Raw genomic sequence first — 12,097 nt, forward strand, 5'->3', positions numbered from 1 at the left:
ATCCGATTGCTAAATGGCGTAGCGATAAAAAAAATCAAAACGCCAGAATTACGTTTTATTGGTCACCGCAACATTGAATTAAAATGCAATAATGGGCGATCAAAAGACCATATCTGCACAAACGTGGTATCATTAAGAACGTCATCTCGGCACGCAAAAGATAAGCCCTCACCCAACCCCAGATCACGAAAAATGGAGACACTACGGGTCTCGGAAAATGATGCAATTATTTTTTTTTGCAAACTTCGGAATTTTTTTTCACCACTTAGATAAAAGAGAACCTAGACATGTCTGGTGTCTATGAACTCGTAATGACCTGGAGAATCATAATGGCAGGTTAGATTTAGCATTTAGTGGACCTAGCAAAAAATCTAAACAAAAAACAAATGTGGGATTGCACTTTTTTTTTGATATTTCACCACACTTGGAATTTTTTTCCCATTTTCAAGTACAAGACATGGTAAAACCAATGGTGTTGTTCAAAAGCAAAACTCGTCCCACAAAAAATAAGCCCTCACACGGCCATATTGATGGAAAAATAAAAAAGTTATGGCTCTGGAAAGAAGGGGAGCGAAAATCAAAAAAAGCTCCGGTCATTAAGGGGTTAAAAAAAGTTTGCACCATAATCCGATCCCCGTAGTGTCTCCATTTTTCACGATCTCGGGTTTGGTGAGGACTTTTTTTTGCGCACTGAGTTGACGTTTTTAATGAAACCATTTTGATGCAGATATGTTCTTTTGATTGTCCGTTATTGCATTTTATAATAATACAGCCCAGCACGGTTTAATACAACCCAGCATGTTATATAGCCCCCCAGAATGGTATAATACAGCCCAGCATGGTATATAGCCCCCCCAGAATGGTATAATACAACCCAGCATGTTATATAGCCCCCCCAGTATGGTATAATACAGCCCAGCATGGTATAATACAGCCCAGCATGGTATCATACAGCCCAGCATGTTATATAGCCCCCCCAGAATGGTATAATACAGCCCAGCATGGTATATAGCCCCCCCAGAATGGTATAATACAGACCAGCATGGTATAATACAGCCCAGCACGGTATAATACAACCCAGCATGTTATATAGCCCCCCCAGAATGGTATAATACAGCCCAGCATGTTATATAGCCCCCCCAGAATGGTATAATACAGCCCAGCATGGTATATAGTCCCCCAGAATGGTATCATACAGCCCAGCATGTTATATAGCCCCCCCAGAATGGTATAATACAACCCAGCATGTTATATAGCCCCCCCAGAATGGTATAATACAGCCCAGCATGTTATATAGCCCCCCCAGAATGGTATAATACAGCCCAGCATGGTATAATACAGCCCAGCATGGTATCATACAGCCCAGCATGTTATATAGCCCCCCCAGAATGGTATAATACAGCCCAGCATGGTATATAGCCCCCCCAGAATGGTATAATACAGCCCAGCATGTTATATAGCCCCCCCAGAATGGTATAATACAGCCCAGCACGGTATAATACAGCCCAGCATGTTATATAGCCCCCCCAGAATGGTATAATACAGCCCAGCATGGTATAATGCAGCCCAGCATGTTATATAGCCCCCCCAGAATGGTATAATACAGCCCAGCATGGTATATAGCCCCCCCAGAATGGTATAATACAGCCCAGCATGTTATATAGCCCCCCCAGAATGGTATAATACAGCCCAGCATGGTATATAGCCCCCCCAGAATGGTATAATACAGCCCAGCATGTTATATAGCCCCCCCAGAATGGCATAATACAGCCCAGCATGTTATATAGCCCCCCCCAGAATGGTATAATACAGCCCAGCATGTTATATAGCCCCCCCAGAATGGAATAATACAGCCCAGCATGGTATATAGCCCCCCAGAATGGTATAATACAGCCCAGCATGGTATAATACAGCCCAGCATGTTATATAGCCCCCCCCAGAATGGTATAATACAGCCCAGCATGGTATAATACAGCCCATCACGGTATAATACAACCCAGCATGTTATATAGCCCCCCCAGAATGGTATAATACAGCCCAGCATGGTATATAGTCCCCCAGAATGGTATCATACAGCCCAGCATGTTATATAGCCCCCCCAGAATGGTATAATACAACCCAGCATGTTATATAGCCCCCCCAGAATGGTATAATACAGCCCAGCATGTTATATAGCCCCCCCAGAATGGTATAATACAGCCCGGCATGGTATAATACAGCCCAGCATGGTATCATACAGCCCAGCATGTTATATAGCCCCCCCAGAATGGTATAATACAGCCCAGCATGGTATATAGCCCCCCCAGAATGGTATCATACAGCCCAGCATGTTATATAGCCCCCCCAGAATGGTATAATACAGCCCAGCATGTTATATAGCCCCCCCAGAATGGTATAATACAGCCCAGCATGGTATAATACAGCCCAGCACGGTATAATACAGCCCAGCATGTTATATAGCCCCCCCAGAATGGTATAATACAGCCCAGCATGGTATAATGCAGCCCAGCATGTTATATAGCCCCCCCCAGAATGGTATAATACAGCCCAGCATGGTATATAGCCCCCCCAGAATGGTATAATACAGCCCAGCATGTTATATAGCCCCCCCAGAAAGGTATAATACAGCCCAGCATGGTATATAGCCCCCCCAGAATGGTATAATACAGCCCAGCATGTTATATAGCCCCCCCAGAATGGCATAATACAGCCCAGCATGTTATATAGCCCCCCCCAGAATGGTATAATACAGCCCAGCATGTTATATAGCCCCCCCAGAATGGAATAATACAGCCCAGCATGGTATATAGCCCCCCAGAATGGTATAATACAGCCCAGCATGGTATAATACAGCCCAGCATGTTATATAGCCCCCCCCAGAATGGCATAATACAGCCCAGCATGGTATATAGCCCCCCCAGAATGGTATAATACAGCCCAGCATGTTATATAGCCCCCCCAGAATGGAATAATACAGCCCAGCATGGTATATAGCCCCCCCAGAATGGTATAATACAGCCCAGCATGTTATATAGCCCCCACAGAATGGAATAATACAGCTCAGCATGTTATATAGCCCCCCCAGAATGGAATAATACAGCCCAGCATGGTATATAGCCCCCCAGAATGGTGTAATACAGTCCAGCACGGTATAATACGGCCCAGCATGGTATATAGCCCCCCAGCATGGTATGATATAGCCGAGCATGGTATATAGCCCCCCAACATGGTATAATACAGGCCAGAATGGTATAATACAGCCCAGCATGTTATATAGCCCCCCCCAGAATGGAATAATACAGCCCAGCATGGTATATAGCCCCCCAGAATGGTATAATACAGCCCAGAATGGTATAATACAGCCCAGCATGTTATATAGCCCCCCCAGAATGGAATAATACAGCCCAGCATGGTATATAGCCCCCCCAGAATGGTATAATACAGCCCAGCATGTTATATAGCCCCCCCAGAATGGAATAATACAGCTCAGCATGTTATATAGCCCCCCCAGAATGGAATAATACAGCCCAGCATGGTATATAGCCCCCCAGAATGGTGTAATACAGTCCAGCACGGTATAATACGGCCCAGCATGGTATATAGCCCCCCAGCATGGTATGATATAGCCGAGCATGGTATATAGCCCCCCAACATGGTATAATACAGGCCAGCATGGTATATAAAACCCCCAGAGTGCCCCCACAGTCCAGTACTCACACTGATTTAAAAAAAAACTCCTCACCCTCTCCTCGTACCCGCGCTGCTGGCTGCTCCTGTCTCCTCCTGCTCTGTCTGGCACACAGTGAGAGCGCGATGACGTCATCGCGCCCCCGCTGTGTCAGAGGCAGAGCGGGGAATGATGGGAGAGGGAGCGTCAGCTCACACTCTCTCCTCCATCATTGCCTCCTTCAATGCGGCGGCGGCGGTGGGAGTCGGTGCCGGGGGCAGGCGGGCCCCCCTCCCTCACAGGGGCCCCATAGCGGCTGTGTGATGTGCCGCTGGCTGGGGGCCCCTGGGGGAGCGGGGGCCCTAGGCAGCTGCCTGGTCTGCCTGCCCCTAACGCCGGCCCTGGCTGGGAGAAGTCCATAGCATGTTTCATTTACAGTGTCTTATAAAAGTATTCAAACCTGTGAACTGTTCCACATTATTTCACATTACAACCACAAGCTTAGATGTATTTTACTTGGATTTTATGTGATACTAACACAAAGTAACAAGTACTGGTGATGTATAACGAAATGATAGACAGTTTTCTAATTCTAGTTAAAAAAAAATATAAATCTGAAAATTGTGACGTGCCTTTGTATTCAGCCCCCCAGTAGTCTGATACCCCTAAATATAATCCTGGGTGAACAACTGCCTCCGGAAGTCACATACAGCTCTGGCAAAAATTAAGAGACCACTGCAAAATTTTTAGTTTGTCTGATTTTTCTATTTATAGGTATATTTTTGAGTAAAATGTAAATTGCTCTTTTATTCTATAAATTACTGACAACATGTCTCCGAAATTTAAAGCTAAAAATTTTGTATTTATTTGCAGCAAATGAGAAATAATAAAAAAGAAACAGTGCTTTCAGACCTCAAATAATGCTAAGAAACCAAGTTCATAATCATTTAGAAACAACAATATTAATGTTTTAACTCAGGAAGAGTTCAGAAATCAATATTTTGTGGAATAACCATGATTGTTAATCACAGCTTTCATGCGTCTTGGCTGCTTTCCACCAGTCTTTCACACTGCTTTTGGGTGACCTTATGTCACTCCTGGTACAAAAATGTAAGTAGTTCTTCTTTGTTTGATGGCTTGTGACAATCCATCTTCCTCTTGATTACATTCCAGAGGTTTTCAATGGGGTTCAGGTCTGGAGATTGGGCTGGCCATGACAGGGATTTGATGTGGTGGTCCTTCATCCACACATTGATTGACCTAGCTGTGTGGCATGGCGCATTGTCCTGCTGGAAAAAACAGTCCTCAGAGTTCAGGAACATTGCCTGAACAGAAGGAATCAACTGTTTTTCCAGGATAACCTTGTATGCGGCTTGATTCATACGTCCTTGGCAAAGATTAACCTGCCCAATTCCAGCCTTGCTGAAGCATCCCCAGATCATCACCGATCCTCCACCAAATTTCACAGTGGGTGCAAGACACTGTGGCTTGTACACCTCTCCAGGTCTCCGTCTAACCATTAGACAACCAGGTGTTGGGCAAAGCTGAAAATTAGTCTCATCAGAGAAGATTACCTTACTCCGGTCCTCTATGGTCCAATTCTTATGGTCTTTGGCAAACTTTAGCCTTGCTCTCCTGTGCTTCCCATTGATGAAAGGCTTTTTTCTAGCTTTACATGACTTGAAATTAGTAAATTGAGTCCACCCATGTGTAATTTACTCTCAGTATAACTACAGCTGTTCTATGAAAGTCTCAGAGGTTTGTGTGAGAACATTAGGGACCAAACTGCATCATGAAAGCCAAGGGAGGCCAGGGATAAAGTTGTAAAGAGTAAAGCAGGGTTGGGTTATAAAAAAAATTGCCCAAGCTCTGAATATTTCACAAAGAACTGTTTAATCTATCATCCAAAAATGGCAGAACTGCAAACCTACCAAGAAATGGCTGTCCACCTAAATTAACATCCCAAGCAAGCAGAGAACTAATTAAGCAGGTAAGAGGTTCATGGTCACTCCAGAGATGTTGCAGAGATCAACAGTTCACGTGAGAGAATCTGTCCATAGGAAACTATTAGTCATACATTCCACGAATCTGGCCTTTATGGAGGAGTGGCAAGAAGAAAGACATTTTTTAAACCAAACCATGAGAAGTCCCATTTACAGTTTACAAAAAGTTATGTAGGGGACACAGCGAGCATGTGGAAGAAGTTGCTCTGGTCAGATGAGACCAAAATAGAACTTTTTAGACTAAATGCAAAACACTGTGTATGGCGGAAATCTAATACTACACATCACCCTAAACACACCATCCCCACCATAATACATAGTGGGGGATACATCATACTGTGGGGAGGCTTTTCTCCAGCAGGGACAGGAAAGCTGGTCAGAGGTGATGGCAAGATAGATGGAGTTAAATACAGGCCAATACCGAAGAAAAACCTATTAGAGGCTGCAAAAGACTTGAGACTGGGGCTTAGGTTCACCTTCCAGCAGAACAACAACCCCAAACATCCTGCCAGAGCTAGAAGAAGGGGAAAAATGTCACGTCTAGATGTGCAAAGCTGGTAGAGACAGACCCAAAAGACTTGCAGCAGTAATTGCAGCAAAAGTATGAACTCGGTGGGCTGAATATAATGCACCTCACAATTTTCAGACTTATATTTTTAAAATATTTAGAAAACCCTATATCATTTCCTTTCCAATTTACAAATACTTGCTAGTTTGTGTTGATAGATCACATAAAATCCCAATAAAAACATTTTAAGTTTGTGGGTATAAAAAATGTGGAAACGTTCATGGGGTATAAATACTTTTTCATACTTTTTGTATCATGAGTTTAACCACCTTAACCTAAGGACTGTGTATTTCTTCCTCTCCGCCTTGGCCCACAGGAAACAATATAGCTCACCATACCAGTACTGGTGGCAGATGTGATGCACCTGCAGATGATTCAATATTTTCACTACTTTACCGTCCATCCTCATACGATGGAAAATGTTTTATAAAAAATCATACTAAAATAATGTAAAATATATTACGTGCAGGGAAACTCCCATTGGAACCATTTTTCTTCCTCTCGCAAAATCTCCTGCCATGTTTTCCACTGTTTAAGGTCTCCAGTTCCTCATAAAAATCTGAATTGTGTTTTCCCCAATAAATCACGCGCCGAGGTTCTCAAGTTTATTTTGATAGAGTAAAATTTCTTGACTCCATAAATATCTTGAAAAATAAAGCAATTTTATAAACTGCCGGTGGAAATCTGGTGGGTGAGTTGGAGGAGAGATTCTTATGATTGGCAGGGAGTAAAACGCTACTAAAGAAAAAAAAATGCCTGGAATAGCTGGAGCCAGGCGCCATGGCATACTGCTACCATTAGTAATAATGGAATCAGATCACTAAGTATCAGCGCGGTTTTATTATTTATTTTAACACTTTTGGAAGTAGGAAAAAAAATGTTCGCCAAGAAATCAAAGCTATTTCCTGGAAAGGGTTAGAACAGGATAAGCAGAAGGCAAGGAAAAAAAACTTTTTTCGTGCAAACCCAAACTTTACTCAGTGCCTCGTTGGCACTGAAACTATAAGAATTGTTAGGGATGCCGTTACCAATAGACGTGTCGAGAGAATGACGGAAATGGGAATAAGATCTAGCGCCAATGTGGAAAATACAGTTGTATATGTCTTCATTAAAAAAACCATGCCAGCTTACGCGTTTCAAACCAAGGACTCCATCATATTCACATTCAACAGGGACAGGGTTCAGCTTCGGCACGCTTACTTGTTTTTGATGACACAGAAAGCCGCATTGCTCTTCATGGAGCAATTCTATAGCGACTTCCCACAAGTGTCTAACGGCATTGAAAGCCCATGAAGCTTTTCCATCCTTGGACCACTTCTTGTAGCTCCTAGCCACTGTGTACACTCAAAAAGACCCTCCGTTTTGGAGATACTCTGACCTACAATTTGATCCCTATCAAAGTTGCTCAGATCCTTACGTGTGCCCATTTTTTCCTGCTTCTAACACATCAACAAACAACAAACTGTTCACCTCCTGCCTCTTCTATCCCATCTCTTGACTAGTGTCATGGTCAGAAGATAATCGATGTTATTCACTTCTCCTATCAGTGGATTTAAAGTTATGTGCTGGCTGTGGTGGTGGCACAATATCTGAGTATTTAGGTAGCTGGGGGCCTCGCTTTTAGGGCATCATTCTGCTCTGTGAGGCACCAGATCTGCTCTGCTCTGCTACATTGCTGGACTCTGCTATAAAATTTCTGTAAGTCACGGGACTTACTCTGTTAATTTGTTCGGCTCTTCTACATCACCACCATGAGTCTCCTGGTCAACTCAAATCTTTTACTCATTACTATAAGACAGCTAACCTACTCTACTCTGCTACATTGCTGGGTTCGGCTACTTAATTACCATACACCTGCCCTACTGAACCCTGCCATACAGCTACCATATGTCTCCTGACCTACTCAATTCTGTCACAGAGCTACTAGAAGTCTCTGTCCTGATCTACTCAATTCTGCTACATCACTGGGCTCTGCTACATCTCTACAGTGAGTCTACTGAGGCACCCGGCTCTACAACATCACGAGTCTATGCTAAATCGCTGTATAATTGCTATTCAGTGCTATGTGATGTACTCCGCTCTGCCAAACCTACAAGTCTTCTCTACCCCGCTTCATCGGTTTCCCCTCACTGAGTTTTCAGCTCTTCCTTGTGATCTCTTATTTGTCACTTTCAGCTGTCGTCCAGCCATTACTGTCTCCATTGCTCATTCCAGTGGATCTCGTTGCACTAATGTCATATCTCTGTGCTATACTCATCCGGTCCATGGGCCTTGAGAAGCCACATAAGTCCCAGTGCACTGAGTTCCCCCTAATGGTGTCCGGACTCTGGCAGAACTGTGTAACTAGAGCTATAAGAAAGGGAGCTGGGATTTGCAGCTGTGTCAGATAAACATCACTCTGATCACTATTATAGTTACATTATAGGTCCATTTCTTTGACATTAACATCCTCCCACAACACTTTACCTTTACAAACCACCAGGATCACTTGGTGTTACCCCATGTTACCATATATCCCCAAATTTCAAGACAGGTCATATATTGGGCTTAAGGAGCATTTTGCTATCTCCACCTTGGACACCAATGTATTTGGTCCTTATGAGAAAAGTAGGTTACTATTTGCCTACATCATACTGTCCAATTGTCCCAAAATATCTGTGAGACTCCTGTAAAAAGGGAAAAGTTCTTAAACTTATGGAGGATTTGGCAAATTTTCTTGCACCAAACAAAGTCTTGGAGCGCATGGAACAGGAGGCGTGGATGGACCCGGTTGACAAAAAAGCGCCTGGTTTTAATATGGGAATAACGTATTTATTATTCTTGCTTATATAGTGCCATTAATTCCACAGCGCTTTACAGACATCATCATTGTCCCCATTGGGGGTCATAAATCAGTATATCTTTGAAGTCTGGGAGGAAACCGAGAAAGAGAATTTTTTTCTTTTCATAGCAGTTTGGGAGTCCATTATTTTCAATGGGGTTCGGGCTTTGGTGGAAGTTCGGGTAGTGTTCTGGTACCCGAATTAAACTTTTTAAAAAGTTCGGGTCAGGTATCAGAACCCAAACTTCCTCCGGTCCATCCATCCCTACTAAGAATCCTTCGGCGAGTTCGTTGATTGGCTGCAGCAGGCAGGTGACAAGAACAGCACGTCATCCGAGAAACATCTAGCCACCTGACCTCTGCAGCCAATCACAGGCTTTATTGGACCTGTAACTTCAGGCATCACTTCCAAAGCCAGGACAGAACACAGTGCAGCCTGTGCCTGGTCCACAGAGCTGCTGATAAGTGATTATGCCTTAGTTTTTTTACTTTAAGAGAACGAAAGTAAAAAAAATCTTTGCGTTGGACAAACCCTTTAATCTCATTCAGAGTCCAACAATGCACAGGGAAACAAAAAAAGTCTGTAAAAACCAAGTGGCGCTAAATCTGTAATGAAACCTAAATTCAAAAGTTATTTTTCATCCAAAATGAATACATTTCCGTGAAAAAAATAAATAAATAAATTATATATATATATATATATATATAAATATATATATATACATACACTGTATATATACATGTGTGTCCAAGAATATATCCATAAGGTTATTCAAAAGGTGAGCAAAAACATTAGATATTAATAGACTTGATAAAAGCAACACATCGCCGCGTCGGTATAGTAGTAGAACTCTATGGACATCAGGAACATTTCCTCTTATATGTAACTTATCTATGCCGAATATAGGGCCAAGTGTGACACATATATATATATATATATATATATATATATATATGTATATATATATATATATATAAAAAGCCATCACCACCATCTAGTGGAGAAATGTTATAAATTGACATATTGTGGGGAAGGTTAATTTGAACCTAAACTTTCAGAAAACCTGATTTCATTTGATGAAAAAAAAATTATTTAAAGATTGTAATTTTTGTTGTATTACTTCCTAAAAATTACAAGCAACCAGGGCCAAGATAAGGTGTTTTGGTGCCCACTGGCAGATGAAAACAATGGTGTCCTCACCCTCCGATGAACCTTCAGCTTCCAAGTAAAGGAATAGAACAGAGACTGAGGTCAAGGTTACATATAGCATAATTCATTGTTTGGGAACCATTTACACAATTCACGAGCCAAATTCATCCCTGACACCCCATAATTTATATGTCAGACACAATGATGGTCAGGGAAACTAATTTAACTTATCTGTAATAGGGACAAATTAAGGTGTCCAATATTTGGCGGGTACCGTAATGGAAACTAAACAGACCCCATTATAGATAAATGGACAGGTACTGTATTATGGTTTTTACATCCGTCATGCGACAAATTCCAGTTGGCCACAAAACTGATGGTGGTTCTGGTGCCGTATTTCTGTACTGATGATGGTTATTGTGTTTTATTTCTGTATTGATCATGGTTCTGATGCTGTATTCATGTAGTGATGGTTGGTCTGGTGCTATATTTATGTACTACTGATGGCTCTGGTGATTGTATTCACATAGTGATGATAATTCTGGTGCCGTGTTCATTCACGGAACCATCATCAGTACATTAACAAGAAACCAAAATCATCATCAGTATATAAATAGAACAACAGAGCCATCAACAGTACATTAATACAGAACTAGAACCAGCAAATAAATAGGTCACTAGTACCACCATCAGCACATGAATACATCACCAGAACCTCCATCAATACATTAATGAGTCGCAAGAACCTCAATCAGTAAATGAATACATCATGAGAATCACTGTAAATATATAAATACAACACCAGAACCATCATCAGTACAAGTATACATCACCAGAACAGCCACCAGTACATGAATATTGTACATCACCACGCTTCATACAGCAATCAATTGTAATAATAAGTCAGGCCCATATACATTTGTATCTCATGAACCTGCAACTCCCAGAATGTCTTTACCAATGATAAGGTGATGCTGGGAGTTGTTGTTATCAGTGTTTATCAGACTGCAGACCATACAGGAACCACAGCACTGATGAGACATAGTCAGTATCAACAAACATTTGAATCCAGGTACCTTACAGGTTATATCTTCTCTGAGTCTTTCCTTTCTTTTCATCTCTATCTTTTGTGGCACCCCTGAGGCTCAGTTGCCACAGAGGTACTGCACCTCCTCCTAAGGTGTGGTGCCCCACCATCCAGGTAAGCTGGGGGCTCCTGACCACGCTCCAACACTCGCACCCCACACAATAGAGTAGTTCAGCAAAACCACATTGCGGCTCCTTGCTTAGAGAGAAGCAGAGCACCTTTGGTGGTTCTCTACTTGGAACACTAGACGTGCTGGGAGGTGGCTGGAGTTGAGAATACATAAAACAGTGGGATGGTTTAGGATTACAGGTCAGTCAGTGAGTGAGTCAGAAGGAGTAGGAGAGAGGAAGCCACTTGGAGAGGAGTGGGGATCCCTGGAAGAGGGATGGAGGAAGGAGTGCTGCAGCTGCCTCAGTGACCTGAGCCAGCTGGCATGGGAAAGGAAAGAAGGAGAAAGACATTGAACTGAAGCGTGAGCTACCATAGGAGAGAAAGACAAGTACTGAACGTAAGAGTAAAAGGGAACACAGAGGACGTGGGTTAGAGGAAGAACCCTGCCTAGAAGTTCTAAGCGCAAGGCCGGGGTCCGGTCCCCGAGGTTGTATGGACACGAATGGTTCTGCAGCAGAAACCGGCGGAGTAGTGGGCTGTAAATGCACTACTCCCATCTAAGACTTGAGGGCACAACAGCAACACGGATAGAGAGCCGGGACTTAGGAGTAGAGAGTCCCCGAAGCAGGCTACAGCTGTCTGCTGTACAAGTAGAGTTCTTGGGAACATCTGTCAGGAGGAACTCCAGTG

Source organism: Dendrobates tinctorius, unplaced genomic scaffold (assembly GCF_039654945.1).
Source record: "Dendrobates tinctorius isolate UK_male_01 unplaced genomic scaffold, ASM3965494v1 ptg000070l, whole genome shotgun sequence".
In the NCBI taxonomy this organism is placed as follows: Eukaryota; Metazoa; Chordata; class Amphibia; order Anura; family Dendrobatidae; genus Dendrobates; species Dendrobates tinctorius.